Source organism: Mauremys reevesii, linkage group 5 (assembly GCF_016161935.1).
Source record: "Mauremys reevesii isolate NIE-2019 linkage group 5, ASM1616193v1, whole genome shotgun sequence".
Classification (NCBI taxonomy): Eukaryota; Metazoa; Chordata; order Testudines; family Geoemydidae; genus Mauremys; species Mauremys reevesii.
In genome coordinates this window covers 59045982-59064148 of record NC_052627.1, presented here as the reverse complement: position 1 = coordinate 59064148, position 18167 = coordinate 59045982, and the positions used below count along the sequence as shown (strand labels likewise).

Sequence of the window (18167 nt, the reverse complement as noted above, 5' to 3'; positions counted from 1 at the left end):
GTCCTTGCTCCTGTCAAGCTTCCCTGTATAGGGTTTCATGAGCCAAGGCAGTAACGGGGTCTCCAAGGATCACAGTGGGCATTTCGACATCCCCTACTGTGATCTTCCTGTCTGGGAAAAAGTCCCTGCCTGCATCTTCCTGAACAGGCCACTGTTCCGAAGATGCGTGCATCATGCACCTTTCCAGGCCAGCCTGTGTAAATGTCAATGAAACGCCCGCGTGATCCACAAGCGCCTGGAGAACCATAGAGAAATACCCCTTACGATTAACGTACTCTGATGCCAGGTGGGGGCCAGAATAGGAATATGCGTCCCATCTATCGCCCCTCCACAGTTAGGAAACCCATTTGTGCAAAGCCATCCACAATGTCCTGCACGCTCCCAGAGTCACGGTCTTTCTTAGCAGGATGCGATTAATTGCCTTGCAAACTTGCATCAAAACGATTCCCACGGTCGACTTTCCCACACCAAACTGGTTCCCGACCGACCGGTAGCTGTCTGGATTTGCCATCTTCCAGATTGCAATAGCCACCCGCTTTTCCACCGTCAGGGCAGCTCTCAATCTTGTGTCCTTGCGCGCAGAGTGGGGCGAGCTCAGCACACAGTCCCGTGAAAGTGGCTTTTCTCATACGAAAGTTCTGCAGCCACTGCTCGTCATCCCAGACTTCCATGACGATGTGATCCCACCACTCAGTGCTTGTTTCCCGAGCCCAAAGCGGCGTTCAACGGTGCTGAGCATTTCCGTGAATGCCGCAAGCACTCTAGTGTCACACGCGCAGACAAATCCATATTGATATCATCGTCGGACTCCTCACTGTCACTTTGGAGCTGAAGGAATAGCTCGACTGCCAAACGTGTTGTGCTGGTGACACTCATCAGCAGAGTCCTCAGCAGATCGGGCTCCATTTGCCACAGAAATCGCGATTCACAGAGAGTAACAGAAAGACACTCACAATGGCGCCAAACGCTGCCGGAATGAATGCTGGGATGTGAAGCGATGCACCACGGGGCGCTGGCAAACAGGAAGCGGAATGACCCGCACACTTCCTTCCCCTTCCCACAATACTCAGTGCCAAAACGGCGCCAAAACGGGACGAGGTGTTCTGTGGGATAGCTGCCCACAATGCACCTCTCAATACAGCGCTGGAAAGTGCTGCAAGTGTGGCCACACTGCAGCGCTGGTAGCTGTCAGTGTGGCCACACTCCAGCGCTGGCCCTTACACAGCTGCATGAGCAGCGCTGTAACTCCCAGCGCTGCAACTTGTAAGTGTAGCCAAGCCCTCTGTTTTATTAGCACAGCGCTCTGCTAATAACACCCAGATAATGTGAGCACCATGCAAGAAACAAACTATCTTATTTATACAGATAAAAGGGTGAGAACTTAACAAGGTAACAAAGGAAGCAGAATAGATAAGTTTTCCTGGGCTAGGCATGCATATCTTATTTCCTTACTAACTATTACCCATCTTCTGTTAATGTTTCGCCATTAGCACCATTGTTTATGCCTAATGTTTCTTTTCCTGGCACCTGTATTTCAACATTTCTTATTTCTGCTTAAAGGTACATACAACATTTCTTTAATCCATTCTTATTTTTACAATATAATTCATTCTACTTTCACACCGGGCCCTTCAAGAAACTTTACATATACAGGTAGCTTAAAAATCTTCCTGTTGTAACTGTGGCAGTTTCACATCACCAGGTACCAAACTGCACTTCTCAGGTCTTTCTGCAATAAATAGCTGAAGTTCATTGGTTCTCTGCCTTAAAAGATCTTACTACTAAATTTATGAAAAAGAGAGCTAGTTCTATATGTGCTTAACACATTGCTGGTTGCTTTAAAAACCCAGTTTCCTGTATTTCTGTAAATTGAGTCTCATATGCTGCAGCTTTCTCCCTAATATATCTTCAGTTGTTTAGAGCTTCCATTCTGCAGCTTTCCCCCCAATTTTAATAGTTAGCTTTCTCATTGCATCTTTAACAGTTTTTTGCAGCCATTCTGTAATGCAAGAAAATCAGTACAACAGACATGGATGTTTTTGTATTAGTATGTGATGTTAAGCAATCCCTATGTTTTGTGGTTAATTCTAGAAGTAAATAATAAATTCAGGGATATCTTATACAACCAGCTTTCCAGAGCCTTCAAAAGATCCTTGTATTCATACAAGTTATTTTCCTTAATTGCTTAACAAGCCTAATTTTTTCCATCTCTTCTCTTAGCCTGTTGAGTTGCTGATGGTGATGAAGTATTGATCCATTAAAAAGGCTTGCAGTGAAGGTTTTTACTTGATGTAAGTTGTCTTTTTAATTATAGCTGTGCTGCTCTATAGTGCAAAATGCTGTAGTTAAGGTTGCGTCAGCACTTGCATTTTAAAATTCCCCTTTTTCCCCAGCATTTAATTCTAGGCTATTAAAAAAAAAATTGCTCTGAGCTAACTTGTAACATGCACAAGATGTTGGCTTTCAGGAGAAGTTTACAATTGTAAAAGTCTTTTATCAGTATTTGGGTTATTGAAATGTTAGCTTTTTTTCCCCCCTGGTGCACTATTTGAACGTGTGTGTGTGTACACCATCACATCTCTTCTGATTGTCAGTACAGCCCTGCATGAATACAAAATTTTTATCTGCAGATATAAATTGGTATTTGCAGAGTTCCAGGGCTCTACCAAGAGCCACAGCAGCGAAAGCAACAGCCTGTTGGGCCGCCGCTCCCAGGAGTCAACGCCCCATGCCAGCAACTCCTCCAGCATGGATGTACCACACCAGTCCCACCCACTGCACTAGTGTGACCAGGGACAGCTGCCATGAGCCTGTTGCCCACCCCAGTGGGCAGGACTGGGGCGGTACACCCATGTCAAAGGAGCTGCTGGTGTGGGGTTCTGGCTCCTGGAGCAGTGGCCCAGCAAATTGCTGCTTTCGTCGCTGCGGTTCCTGTTAGAGCCCTGTAGCTCAGCGGATACCAATTTATACAGCAAGTTTGCTTGCTCTCCCCTACACTGGCTCCTTTTCACCAGGCTGGGGCAAGCGGTTGGGGTGCAGGAGGGGGTGAGGGTGCAGGCTCTGGGGTGGGGCTGGGGATGAGGGGTTTGGGGTGCAGGAGGGGCCTCCAGGCTGGGTCCAAATGGTTTTGGAGTGTGGGAGGGGGATCCGGGTTGAGGTGTAAGAGGGGATGTGGGCTCTGGCTGGGGGTGCAGGAGAGGGCTCTGAGCTCAGGGGGGCTGAGGGATTTTGAGTTTGGGAGGGAGCTCCAGGCTGGGATAGGGGATTGGGGTGTAGGAGGGGGGTGTGAGCTCTGGGCTGGGGCTGAGGGGTTTGTAGTGTGGGAGGGGTATCCAGGCTGGGCTGGGGCTGTGGGGTGGGGCCAGGGATGAGGGATTTGGTGTGCAGGAGGGACTTCAGGCTGGGGGGGTGGGGCCATGGGCTCTGGGCAGTGGGGCTGCGAGCTCCTGCCGGGCAGTGCAGCAGCAAGAGCCGCTGGCCTGCCCAGGTGCTGTAGACTGTGCGGTGACATTGCTGGCTCTGGCCGGGTGGCGCGGCTGCCAGTCCTGGTGCTCTGAGTGGCATGGTAAGGGGGTGTGGAGCGGGGAGGTTGGATAAGGGGCAGAAGGTCCCGGGGGATAGTCAGGGAGCAGGGGGCGGTTGGATAGGCATGGGAGTCCCGGGCCCGTCAGAGGGCGGGAGTGTGGAAAGGGGGTCGGGCAGTCGGGACAGGGAGCATGGGAGGTTGGATGGGTTGGGAATTCTGAGGGGGGCAGTCAAGGGGCGGGAAGTGGGAGGGGGCAGATAGGTGGTGGGGGCCAGGCTGTTTGGGGAGCACAGCCTTCCCTACCTGGCCCTCCATACAGTTTCAGAACCCAATATGGCCTCAGGCCAAAATGTTTGCCCATCCCTGGCCTAGGAGCTGGAGGGACATGCCGGCAACTTCCCAGGAGCTGCGTGGAGCTGGGCACAGAGCCTGCCTGCTCTGCTGTAGCCAACTGGACTTTTAGCGGCCCGGTCCACTGTGCAGACCAGAGCTGCCAGGGTCCCTTGCCGACCGGCCATTCTGGTCAAATACTGGATGTCTGGCAAACCTACATATATGTCACAGTTAAGGGCAACTGCATCTCATAGACTTTAAGGTCAGAAGGGACCATTATGATCATCTAGTCTGACCTGCACAATGCAGGCCACAGAATCTCACCCACCCACATTAGTGAGCAGTTATTTACCTCACCAGGGACTAGTCACGTGAGCAACTACTGCCCAATGTGATTTAGGAGCAACATAATCTGGCCCTAAATAGCAGAAAAAACACCAGTGTAAGTCTGTGACAAAATTTTATTTTGTCTGTGGTCACTTGAAAAGGCTCAAATCAGAACTGGGCAGAACAGAGCTGCTAGATGAAACCACAACTACTTCTGGCTAGAAATTTAATAAGTATTCCACAAGTATTTTGATACTTCAGAACATGGGCCTATGAGCCACCCATGGGCATTTCAGATATTTTGATCTTCGGGCCTATAGCTATTATCCATTTTTGAATATCCTCTGGGTATAAAACTGAGAATGTAGTGATTTTTATTGTTGATTATTTCATTTTATTCATATCTGTATTCCCCCCTCCTAGTCCACCTGGGGCACCCACTCTAGGCTCTGAGCTTCTCTGCCATTACCTCTCTTGGGGAGAGACCTGTGTCTTTCTGTCTCCTGACCAGGCTGTCAGGACAACACAGCTCCTTGATTTACACTGTGATATTCTCAGCAAGCCAGACTGTCTAAACAGGCCTGTGTCTGTGCTTTGCTATCTCTCTAGAGGCCATGAACAGTGTAATTGCTTGCAGTTACAAGTTACCACACTTCCTCTTTCTAAATAAGGATATCTATTTGGAAGGTGAAAGCATTACAGATAAAACATTTTAAAAACAATAAAAGAACCTACATGTTTGCTAAAATGCTTACCAGAGGTCACCCCAACTTCAATATTAGAGTTGGGTAGGTGTCAGTCCTTAAAAACACACAGTTGGGTTTTCTCTTCATTACAAGTTCATAACTCCCTCTGATTTGGAACCAGAACACAAACTGAGCAGATCAGTCTATTTCTTTATATAGCTCAGGCCTTTGATCTCCAGTATTGGAGAACAGGTAATCAACAAACAGTGATTCACTCTTCAGGGCATAGCTTCAGGATGTGGACAAATTAGAGGATTGGGTCAAAAGAAATCTGATGAGGTTCAACAAGGACAAGTGCAGAGTCCTGCACTTAGGACGGAAGAATCCCATGCACTACTACAGACTAGGGACGAAGTGGCTAGGCAGCAGTTCTGCAGAAAAGGACCTAGGGGTTACAGAGGCCTCATCTGGAGTACTGTTTCCAGTTTTGGGCCCCACACTACAAGAAGGATGGAAAAATTGGAAAGAGTCCAGCAGAGGGCAACAAAAATGATTAGGGGGCTGGAGCACGTGATTTATGAGGAGAGGCTGAGGGAACTGGGATTATTTAGTCTACAGAAGAGAAGAATGAGGGGGGATTTGATAGCTACTTTCCGCTACCTGAAAGGGGGTTCCAAAGAGGATGGATCTAGACTGTTCTTAGTGGTAGCAGATGAGAGAATAAAGAGTAATGGTCTCAAGTTGTAGTGGGGAGGTTTAGGTTGGATATTAGGAAAAACTTTTTCACTAGGAGGGTGGTGAAACACTGGAATGTTTTACCTAGGGAGGTGGTAAGGTCAGGCTTGACAAAGTCCTGGCTGGGATGATTTAGTTGGTGTTGGTCCTTCTTTGAGCAGGGGGTTGGACTAGATGACTTCCTGAGGTCCCTTCCAACCCTGATAGTCTATGATTCAGAAGGCTGTTTTTTTTGTGTAACCGGAGATAAAGGCATTTGCTAACCTCTCCCTTTGTGTTTCTCAGGAAATCCACTTCACTCTATTGTTCCAGAAGTCCATTCTTGTCTGGCACACTTTCAGTATAGTTCCTTGACTCCCAGGCCTCGCATCACATCTCCCTTGCAGGGAAGTTACATGCAGTCCTGGCCTGTGATAATACATAAGCTTTGCATTTAATACAATGGACCCCAAAGATACTTAAACTTAATTTAATAAGGTCTTCCAAGGATATACAAGCAATTGCTTTATTTGTCACAATGCCTTTGTCAGCAAGGTTGAACAGTTCCCCGCTATCATATATTTTCTCCATGTTTAAGAACCTATACACAGGGATCAAGATACTTCTCAACCTTCTCCTCGATAAACTGAATGGGTTGAAGCTCCTTAAGCCTCACATCTTGAGACGTTTTCCAGCTCTTTAATAATTTTTGTGGCCCTCCTTTGAACTCTTCCAGTATTTCATTCTTCATGAAGTGTGATTATCAGAAATGGATACAACATTCTAGCAGTGGTCTTACCAATTCTGTGTACAAATGTCAAGATCACTTCCATGCTTCTACTTTTGTTGCTCTTTTTTATACATCTGAGGATCTCATTAGCTTTTTGCCAGTGTTGCACTGACAGCTCATGTTGAGGCAAGTACTTATGATTATGCCTATGTCCTTCTCTAAGTCACTGTTTTCTAAGACAGTCTGTCATCCTGTATGTATAACATCTCATCCCACTCATTGAGATCTCCCCATTAACAGCTACATTTTGAGATCTGTCTGTGAGCCAATTGTTAATCCATCTAATGTGTATTCTGTATAATTCAGTTTAAAAAAAAATCAAAATGTCATGTGATACTAAGTCAAATGCCTTGGAAAAATCTATGTATGGTGTGTAAACACAGTTGCCTTTATCAACCAGATCTGTTACCCTGTTTAAAAAAAAAAAAAAAGTTTGACAAGACCTACTTTCCATGAAACCATGCTGTGTAGCCTCTAGTTCTTTGATAGAGTCCCAATTAACTAGTCCATTATTTTACCTGGGATTAATGTCAGACTAACTGGTCTACAATTCCCTGGCTCATCCTTTTCTCCCTTTTTAAATATTGGAACTACATTGGCAGTCCTCAGCCCTTTGGAATGTCCCTTGTTTTTCAAGATTAGTTAAAAAGTCACACTAGCGGTTCAAAGTGCTCCTTGGTTAGTTCCTTTAAGACTCTTGGTTGTAAATTGTTCGAGTCTGTTTATTTGAAAATATTAATTTTGGCAGATGCTGCCTCACATGCTCTTTTGTTACAGATAGTGATCTTAATATTTTCTCTACAAAATCACATGGGTTGGGTACATCTCCTTGTCTCATTCTAAACAGAGAGTAGAAATATCTATTTAACATTCCTGACTTTTCTACATCACTGTTTAAAAGTTTAGCATCTGCATGTACTGATGGACCTATACCTGACTTCCCTTATCAGTTGCCTGCACTTTTTTTAACTTATATTCATTGCCATTTACTTCCCCTTTTTTGCATCCTTTATATATTTTATTTGTTTTATCACCACATTCCCATCTCCTTTTAGCCAGATTGGCTCCTTGTCCAGCATAACTTTTGTTTTTTAAATGTCTTTGGAGTCGTGGATTTTTGGTTATCCAGTAGGACAAGGGGTTCTCAAACTTGGGGTTGGGAACTCTCAGGTGGTCACAAGGTTATTACATGAGGGGTCGTGAGCTGTCAGCCTCCACCCCAAACCCCGCTTTGCTTCCAGCATTTATAATGGTGTTAAATATATTAAAAAGTGTTTTTCATTTATAAGGGGGGGTCACACTCATAGGCTTGGTGTGTGAAAGGGGTCACCAGTACAAAAGTCTGAGAACCACTGCAATAGGTTGTCCTTGAACAATTTCCAGTTTTTGTTAAAGTTTCCATTTTAAATTTGTTCCCAGTCAGTTTTGCCAATAATTGCTTTAAGCTTTGGAAAACTGACCCTTTTAAAGTTCTAAATATACTTACTACTAGTTGGTGACATATTCTGTTTCTACAAAGTAAATATAACTAGATCATGTCTTTTTTGTTTGTTTTCACCAAAAAGGTTAGCAGTGATTGGACGACTAACATCGTGAACAGTAGTATAAATGGGGTAGAATCAGAGGTGAAAGTAAGCTGGTACGGTCTGGTACAATGTACCAGCAAGAGCTGGTACACTGTTCCAGACTGGACTGGCTTCCCGGGCGGTGATTTAAAGGGCCCAGGGCTCCAGCCGCTGCGGGGAGCCCCCAACCCCTTTAAATTACTGCTGGAGCTCCGGCAGCCAGGCTGGGGTGGGGATTTAAAGGGCCCGGAGCTCCAGCCGCTGCGGGAAGCCCCGGGCCCTTTAAAGCGCTGCTGCCGGAGCTCCAGCTGTGGGGCTCGGGCAGTGCTTTAAAGGGCCCGGGACTCCCCACAGCAGCCGGAGCCTCTGGCCCTTTAATTCCCCACTGGAGCCCAGCAGCCGGGCTCAGGTAGTGATTTAAAAGGCCTGGGGCTCCTGCTGCTGTGAGAAATGTAAAGGGCCCAGTGGTCCTGCCGCTGCAGGAAGCCCCAGGCACTTTAAATCACCGCTGGAGCTCCGGCAGTCGGGCTCGAGCGACACTTTAAAGGGCCCAAAGCTCTGCAGTGGCCGGAGCTCCGTGCCCTTTATTTTGCCCCTGAGCCCCGAGGCTCCCAGCTGCCTCTGCAGCTGGTAGCTCCGGGGTGATTTAAAGGCCCTGGGGCTCCCAGCGACAGCCGGAGCCCTAGGGCCTTTAAACACCTCTTCCGGTTGAGGCCACGCCTCTTCTGGTTAAGGTCACACTCCCACTCAGGACTCCAGCATACCGGTAAGTCCTTTCAGTTACTTTCACCCCTGGGTAGAATCTGAGGCTAAAATAGGGAAAGAACAAGTTAAGAATTGTTTAGACAAGTTAGATGTCTTCACCAGCAGGGCCGGACGGAATACATCCTAGAATACTTAAGGAACAGGCTGAAGAGATGTCTGAGTCATTAGCAATTATCTTTGAGAACTCATGGAGAGAGAGGAGAGATCAGAGAGGACTGGACAAGGGTAAGTATAGTACCTATTGATAAAAAACGGAATAAGGACAATTATAGACCAGTCAGCTCAACTTCAGTACCTGGAAGATAATGGAGCGAATAATCAAATAATTGATTAGTAAACACTAAAGGATAACAAGGTGATAAGTAACAGTCAACATAGATTTGTCCAGAACATATCATGTCATACCAATCTAATATCTTTCTTTGACAGGGTAACAAGTCTTGTGGATCTGGGGAAGCAATAGATGTAAGTAAGGATGGGTATAAACTGTTCAGGAAGGACAGATATGGGAGGAAAGGTGGAGGAGTTGCATTGTATGTAAGAGAGCGGTATGATTGCTCAGCGCTCCAGTTTGAAACTGGAGAAAAGTCTGTTGAGAGTATTTGGGTTAAGTTTAGAAGTGAGAGCAACAAGGGTGATGTCGTAGTGGGCGTGTGCTATAGACCACTGGATCAGAAGGATGAAGTAGACTAGGCTTTCTTCGGACAACTAACTGAAGTTTCCAGATCACAAGCCCTGGCTCTAATGAGGGACTTCAATCACCCTGACATCTGCTTGGAGAGCAATACAGCAGTGCACAGACAATCCAGGAAGTTTTTGGAAAGAGTTGGGGACAAGTGCTGGAGGAACTGACTAGGGGCCGTGCTTCTCTTGACCTGCTGCTTACAAAGAGGGAAGAATTGGTAGGGGAAGTAGAAGTGGGTGGCAACCTAGGCAGCAGTGACCATGAGATGGTTGAGTTCAGGATCCTGACAAAAGGAAGAAAGGAGAGTAGCAAAATATGGACCCTGGACTTCAGAAAAGCAGACTTTGATTCCATTAGGGAACTGATGGGCAGGATCCCCTGGGAAGCCAATATGAGGAGGCAAGGAGCCCAGGAGAGCTGGCTGTATTTTAAAGAAGCCTTATTGAGGGCGCAGGAACGAACCAACCTGAAGTACAGAAAGAATAGCAAATATGGCAGGCGACCAGCTTGGCTTAACAGTGAAATCTTCGGTGAGCTTAAACTCAAAAAGGAGCTTAGAAGAAGTGGAAATTTGGACAGAGGACTAGGGAGGAGTATAAAAATATTGCTAGAGCATGCAGGGGTGCAATTGAAGTTGCAGCTAGCAAGGGATGTGAAAGGTAACAAGAAGGGTTTGTACAGGTATGTTAGCAACAAGGAGGAGGTCAGGAAAAGGGTGGGACCCTTACTGAATGGATGAGGCAACATAGTGACATGATGATATGGAAAAATCTGAAGTACTCAATGCTTTTTTGCCTCAGTCTTCACAGACAAGGTCAGCTCCCAGACTGCTGCAATGGGCAATACAGTATGGGGAGGAGGTGAGCAGCCCTCAGTGGTGAAAGAACAGTGGTGAAAGAACAGGTTAAGGACTATTTAGAAAAGCTGGACGTGCACAAGTCCATGGGTCCAGATCTAATGCATCCAAGGGTGCTGAGGGAGTTGGCTGATGTGTTTGCAGAGCCATTGGCCATTATCTCTGAAAATTCGTGGCAATCGGGGGAGGTCCCAGAAAATTGGAAAAAGGCAAATATAGTGCCCATCTTTAAATAAGGGAAGAAAGAGAACCTGGGGAACTACAGACCGGTCAGCCTCACTTCAGTCCCTGGCAAAATCATGGAGCAGGTCCTCAAGGAATCCATTTTGAAGCACTTGGAGGAGAGGAAGGTGATCAGGAACAGTCAACATGGATTCACCAAGTGCAAGTCATACCTGACCAACCTGATTTCCTTCTGTGATGAGATAACTGGCTCTGTGGCTATGGGGAAAGCGGTGGATGAAATATATCTTGACTTTAGCAAAGCTTTTGGTACAGTCTCCCCCAGTATTCTTGCCAGCAAGTTAAAAAAGTATGGATTGGATGAATGGTCTGTAAGGTGGTTAGAAAGCTGGCTAGATTGTTGGGCTCAGTGGGTAGTGATCAATGACTCCATGTCTAGTTGGCAGCTGGTATCAAGTGGAGTGCCCCAGGGGTTGATCCTGGGTCCGGTTTTGTTCAACATCTTTATTAATGATCTGGATGATGGGATTAATTGCACCCTCAGCAAGTTCGCTGATGTCACTAAACTGAGGGGAGAGGTAGGGTAGGGATAGGGTCCAGAGTGACCTAGAAAAATTGGAGGATTGGACCAAAAGAAATCTAATGAGGTTCAAGAAGGACGAGTGCAGAGTCTTGCACTTAGGAAGGAAGATTCCCATGCATCGCTATAGGCTGGGGACCGACTGGCTAAGCAGAAGTTCTGCAGAAAAGGACCTGAGGATTATAGTGGATGAGAAGCTGGATATGAGTCAGGAGTGTGCCCTTGTTGCCAAGAAGGCCAATGGCATATTGGGCTGTATTAGTAGGAGCATTGCCAGCAGATTGAGGGAAGTGATTATTCCCCCCTATTTGGCACTGGTGAGGCCACACCTGGAGTATTGCATCCAGTTTTGGTCTCCATGCTACAGAAGGGATGTGGACAAATTGGAGAGAGTCCAGAGGAGGGCAACAAAAATGATTAGGGGCTGGGGCACATGACTTACGAGGAGAGGCTGAGGGAACTGGGGTTATTTAGTCTGGAGACAAGTGACGGGGGATTTGATAGCAGTCTTCAACTACCTGAAAGGGGGTTCCAAAGAGGATGGAGCTAGGCTGTTCTCAGTGATGGCAGATGACAGAACAAGAACAGGCAGTGGTTTCAAGTTGCAGTTGGGGAGGTCTAAGTTGGATATTAGGAAACACTATTTCACTAGGAGAGTGGTGAAGCACTGGAATGGGTTACCTAGGGAGGTGGTGGAATCTCCATCCTTAGAGGTTTTTAAAGCCCGGCTTGACAAAGCCCTGGCTGGGATGATTTAGTTGGTGTTGATCCTGCTTTGAACAGGGGATTGGACTAGATGACCTCCTGAGGTCTCTTCCAACCCTAATATTCTATGATTGTAAGGCTTTTGTTACTGTCTCACATGACCTTCTCATAAGCAGACTAAGGAAATACAGCCTAGACTAACCTACTGTAATGTGGGTGCACAACTCGTAGAGAAACTGAATTCAGAGAGTTATCAATGGTTTAGAATCAGGCTGAAAGAGCATATTGAGTGGTTTCCTCCAGGGATCTGTCCTGGGTCTGATTCCATTCAGGATCTTTTATAAATGATCTGGATAATATCAGAGAGAGTACACTTATAAAGTTTGCAGTTGACACCAAGCTGGGAAGGGTTACAAGCACTTTGGACAGGATTAGAATTCAAAATGATCTTGATAAACTGGAGAAATGGTCTGAAATAAATAGGATGAAATTCAATTAGGACAAATGCAAAGTACTACACTTAGGAAGGACTAATGAATTGCACAAATACAAAATAAGTAGTGACCGCCTTAGATGGTGTACGGCAGAAAAGGATCTGAGGGTTAAAATGGATCACAAACTAGGTGTGAGTCAACAAATTAATGCTATTGCAAAAAAAAAGTGAATACATCATTCTGGCTGTATTAGCAGGAGTGTTGTAAGCAGGGCCGGACTGGGCTCCAGACCCCAGCGCGCCAAGCGTGTGCTTGGGGCGGCATGCTGCGGGGGGCGCTCTGCCTGTCGCCGGGAGGGCGGCAGGCAGCTCCGGTGGACCTCCCGCAGGCGTGCCTGCAGAGGGTCCGCTGGTCCCGCGGTTCCGGTGGACCTCCCACAGGGCATGCCTGTGGATGCTCCACCAGAGCCGCGGGACCAGCGGACCCTCCGCAGGCACGTCTGCAGGAGGTCCACCGGAGCCGCGGGACCAGCAAACGCCAGAGCGCCCCCCCGCAGCGTGCTGCCGTGCTTGGGGTGGCGAAATTGCTAGAGCCGCCCCTGGTTGTAAGCAAGATACAAGAGAAATTCTTCCACTGATAAGACCTCAACTGGAATGCTGTGTCCAGTTCTGGGCACCACAGTTCGGGAAAGATGTGGACAAATTGGAGAGAAGCTGGAGGAGAGCAACAAAAATGAGTAAAGGTCTAGAAAGAGGAGGGGAATCAGTTGTTCTCCTTATCCATTGAGGACAGGACAAGAGGTAATGGGCTTAAATTGCAGTAAGAGAGATATAGGTTAGACATTAGGAAAATCTTCCTAATTGTAAGGGTAGTTAAGCACTGGAACAAATTATCTAAGGAGGTTGTGGAATCTCTGTCATTGGGGATTTCTATGAACAGATTAGAAAAACACCTGTCAGGGTGGTCTAGATAATACTTAGTCCTGCCATAATGCAGGAGATTGGACTAGATGACCTGTTGAGGTCTCTTCCACTCCCACGTTTCTATGAGTGTATGATCACTGATACCTAGGCAACAGTCATTGCTCTTTCTTGTCTGTCAGAATAAGGATGAATATTGAATTACGCCTATGTTGGGTGCAGGATTTTATGTTAAAAATTATTCTGTTTAGAAACTCTAAGGAAGTTTTGTTACTGGCTGCATAAGATGTCCAGCAAAATCTCCCTCAGATTATAGTCCCCTTTGATATGTTTTTCCTCCTACATATTATGGATAGATATTTAATGAGCATTTTGTCCTGTTCTTTAGTCCAGTGGTTTTCAACCTTTTTTCATTTGGAGGTGCGGACCCCTTTGGAAATCTTCGACATAGTCTGTGGACCGCAGGTTGAAAACCACTGTTCTAGTCTGATTAAGTTTTCTGCAACAGATATCCACCAGTACCCCATCTTTAATCCATAAGCAGTCAAACTATTCTCATTCTTGTTATTTTTAATCTTTGTTGACTAACAGGTAATTGTGTTTTTGATGTGAAGTGCCACCTTCCTTCCCTTTTTTGCCCCCATTCTAGCCTTCGATTTTAACATCCAAATCATAAGACCCAGCCCACCAATATTAACAGTTCTTTGTGTGATCCCAGGGTCACTCCCCCACCATAGTGGCTCCCAGACTCGTTATTCCAGTCTACTTCTTTCCTTCCCCCCATTCTGGCTTTTGTCCCTATATATTTGAATCAAGCAGCTTCCTCTTCTCTTCTGCTGGCAGCCATGCAGCGTGGGTAATTAAGAGCATGAGAGACAGGTTTCCTGCTTACCGTTTTGGTGCCTAGCCCCACCCAACCTGGAGCAGCTGGGATCAGTCTTCTCAGGGAAAGTCCTTCTGAGCCCCCATAGCTCTGGGCTGGAGCATGCACAGTTACTGTGTGGGGACGGTGCATGTGCAGGCTGGTCAGCACTAGGAGCTGAGGGGCTTCAGCATGCTTAGGTGAGGATGGACTCTGAAGATTTTAGCTTTTTAAGCTCTAGCAACCAGTCTCTACTAAGCGTGTTCAAATTGAGATTTTTGAAATGCTTATAACTCATCCAAATTTGGGTGGAATTTCACAGGGACTGCAAAAGGCACATTTTTGACACAAGTCCAAAGCATGGGGGCACTAGAACATTTCAAAGAAAAGATTTGAAATATGGGGAAATGTATTTTTCCCTAACATCGTTCTCAGAAATTGCTGAACCATTTTGTCTAAAACAAATACATAAATAATTAGCCAGAGGCAGACATCTCCCATGGAAAACTTCAGCTCAAACAGTTAAAGTTTGGCAAAATTATAAGCAACTAAAACCCGAATCTTATAATGGGAAGTGTCAAGCAACTTTAATAGGCAGTTACCAGCGCTGCTTACAATCATCTCATACTTCCACAAGCTTCTGATTTCTCTCAGAGGCCTGCAGGTTATTATTCTCACTGGGGAGATACAGGTTTAAATCTAAAGGTCAGTGCAATTTTGTCGTATGCCATCTATATACCACAGAGTGTGTAGTTAGACAAGAGTTTTTTTTATTTCGTGGTGGAAGAAAGCTTTGTTTCCTATAATGAGGTAAGAAGGATTATTTACAGGGTTGGCTTGGTTGTTCCTGTTATCTCTCTACTCTTGGTTTGAGCCTTTTTTGAGGCCAGCTTTCTCCTCTTTGGGAAAGGAGAATAAGCTGGCTTCAATGTTTACTTAAAAACCCATGCAAATTTGAACAATCCTCTGCCTGTTCTCAAGATATTCTCAAGGACTCGGATGAATTTGAGTTAAAGAAATGGTCTAACTTTCTTGTGTGACGGGATGGTTGGTCATTTTGAGACATTTTCCCCTTTTCTTATTAGCTTATGGGCTAAACCTTTTAATTAAAGTTAAGAATACTGAGCTCTCTTGCCAACTCTACCCTGAGCCTGCTTCTCCATTTTAAAAGAATAAAATAGTTTCCTATTGTTCACTGTACTTAATTGTAACAGTGATTCAACGTTCAATTTGATGAACTTTTATTGTACTTACAATGGTTTTGATATGCTTACTTTTTCTTTCCTGACGTAGCACATCTTTTATTGAATTGTTTTCAGTATTTGTTGTTCCCTATTTCCAATTCCTCCTCCTCCAATCACTTGTATCTCTTCCTTCTTTCCTTACATTGTTCTTCTTCCCTCTCCCCCTTAAATCTGTCCCCTACTTCTCTCTTCCAGTTCATCCCCTTACTTTTCCCACCCACACTCAATCATATTCAGATGTCCTCCCTCACCTTGCAAAAAGAATGGAATGTCTGCTCTTCTCCTTGCTGTCTCTTCTTCCCTATCAGGGAAACTTGTAGCAAGCAGCTCTTGAGCCCCACTTACACCATTTGTCTGCTCTAAACTTCCACACAGTATGAGCACGTGGTATTTCTAAGCCCTCTGTTTGTCATTGTCAGATTTGGTAATGATGATCAATGTAAAATTACAATGACAGATGACACTTCTGTTTTAGCTTTAGCTTCTTCTTGTGTTAGTAAGATGGTTTAGGTAGCTTATCAACAAATATTGCTTCAGTGATGAGTCAGCAGAGTCCAGTATGGTTATTACTGGATATAGCATATAACATTTGCAGATGATGCCAAGCCAGGAGTGGTTGCAAGCACTTTGGAGGACATGATTAGAATTAAAAATGATCTTTTTAAATTGGAAAACTGGCCTGAAATCAACAAGATGAAATTCAATAAAGACAAATGCAAAGTACTACACTTAGGAAGGAAAAATCAAATGCACAGTTACAAAATGGTAAATAACTGGTTAGGCAGTAGTACTGAAGAAAAAGATTTGGGGGTTGTAGTGGATCACAAAGTGAATGAGCCAACACTATGATGCAATTGCCCAAACAAAAAAAGAGCTAGTATCTTTGTGTCATAGGTAAGGCCTGGGAAATGTTCCACTCTATTTGACACTGGTGAAATCTCAGCTGGAGAATTGTGTCCAGTTTTGGGTGCCACACTTCAAGAAAGATATGGACAAATTGGAGAGAGTTCAGAGAAGAACAAAAATGATAGAAGTTTTAGAAAATATGACCTATGAATAAAGGTTAAATAAACTGTGCATGTTTAGTCTTAAAAAGACTAAGGGGGACCTGATAAGTCTTAAAATATGTTGAAGGCCATTATAGGGATGATGGTGATCAGTTGTTCTCGATGTTCAGTGAGGATAGGACAAGAAGTAATGGTCTTAATCTGCGTCAAGGGAGATTTAGGTTAGATATTAGGAAAAAATTTCCAACTCCAAGGATCGTTAAACACTGGAATAGGCTTTCAAAGGAAGTTGGGGAGTCTCCATCATTGGAGGTTTTAAAGAGCAAGTTAGACAAATACTTATCAGGTATGGTCCAGGAATACTTGTTCCTGCTTCAGTGCAGGGTGGGATGGACTAGGCAACCTCTTGAGGTTTCTTCTAGCCTTACATTTCAATTATTCTGTATAAGAAAGCTTGATAAATAAACTAGAAAGTGGTGTTCTTTGATTATAACTGGTTCGTTCTTTCACTTTTTGGACTCTGAAGGAGTGATGGCTTGTGGTTATTGCAGCAGATTGTGTTAGGACAAGCAGCAAAGAGTCCTGTGGCACCTTATAGACTAACAGACGTATTGGAGCATGAGCTTTCGTGGGTGAATACCCACTTCGTCGGATGCATGTAGTGGAAATTTCCAGGAGCAGGTATATATATGCAAGCCAGAAGCAGGCTAGAGATAAGGAGCTTAGTTCAATCAGGGAGGATGAGGCCCTCTTCTAGAATATTCTAGAATATTTTCTGGAACAGATAGATCTAGACAGTCAATACTCAAAGAAGAAAAAAGCCATTCAGACCACTCGCTTGAATTAGAGGAAGGTAGTTTGTGATTCATGTTGTGTTGAGAATTCATCTGACATGCTGAAATTTCATTTCTTTTACCTTGCATTGATCTGGCAGAATGTTTTTCACATTACATTTGAAAATCGTGAATTGTTAGTGAAGCACAAGGTATCTTTTTAAAATCTAAAAACTTGAACCAGTGACCTGTCTCACATTATTAAATTAGCATGTAAAATTGCAGGTTGTCAAAGCTGTACAATAAACAAACCATAGAATGGTTTTGCTTGCTATTGCACTACCACTCAGTCCATTCTGTTTAGCCATTCCCTTGCTACATTAGTTTTAGCCACCTAACCAAAACAAGTTTAATGTTCAGTTGCACACAAATTGTGTGTGTCGGCGGGGGGGGTCAGACAGAAATTGACAGATTTTTTAGGTTAAAAAAAAACCTAAAGCTTTATAACTAGGGCTATCAAGCGATTAACAGCACGATTAATTGTGATTAACTTTTTAAAACAATAATAGAATACCATTTATTTAAATATTTTTGGATGTTCTCTACATTTTCAAATATATTGATTTCAATTACAATACAGAATACAAAGTGTACTGTGCTCACTTTATATTTATTTTTGGTTACAAATATTTGCACTGTAAAAAACAAAAGAAATAGTATTTTCAATTCACCTAATATAAGTACTATAGTGCAATCTCGTTATCATGAAAGTTGAACTTTCAAATGTCGAATTCTGTACAAAAAAATAACTGCATTCAAAAATAAAACAAGAGCCTACAAGTCCACTCAGTCCTACTTCAGCCAATCACTCAAACAAACAAGTCTGTTTACATTTGCAGAAGATAATGCTGACCGCTTCTTGTTTACAATGTCACCTGAAAGTGAGAACAGGCATTCTCATGGCACTTTTGTAACTGGCGTTGCAAGATATTTACATGCTAGATGTGCTAAGGATTCATATGTCCCTTCATGCTTCAACCACCGTTCCAGAAGATATGCATCCATGCTGATGACGGGATCTGCTCGATAACAATCCAATGCAGAGTGGATCGATGCATGTTCATTTTAATCATCTGAATCAGATACCACCAGCAGAAGGCTGATTTTCTTTTTTGATGGTTTGGGTTTTGTAGTTTCTGCATCTGAATGTTG

General features: G+C 44.5%; 1 protein-coding gene across 5 annotated transcripts in view; it reads left to right on the top strand.

The window, feature by feature from the left end:
* FBXW7 (F-box and WD repeat domain containing 7) overlaps positions 1–18167 on the top strand; it is a 295125-nt gene that overhangs the window by 96374 nt on the left and 180584 nt on the right. Inside the window, exon 3 of one of the 5 annotated variants that reach the window (XM_039540659.1) lies at positions 2221–2291. The exons of the other annotated variants lie outside the window; for them this stretch is intronic. The gene's annotated coding sequence lies outside the window, so the exon portion shown is untranslated. The remainder of the gene's footprint in view (positions 1–2220; positions 2292–18167) is intronic. 5 annotated transcript variants of the gene reach the window in all.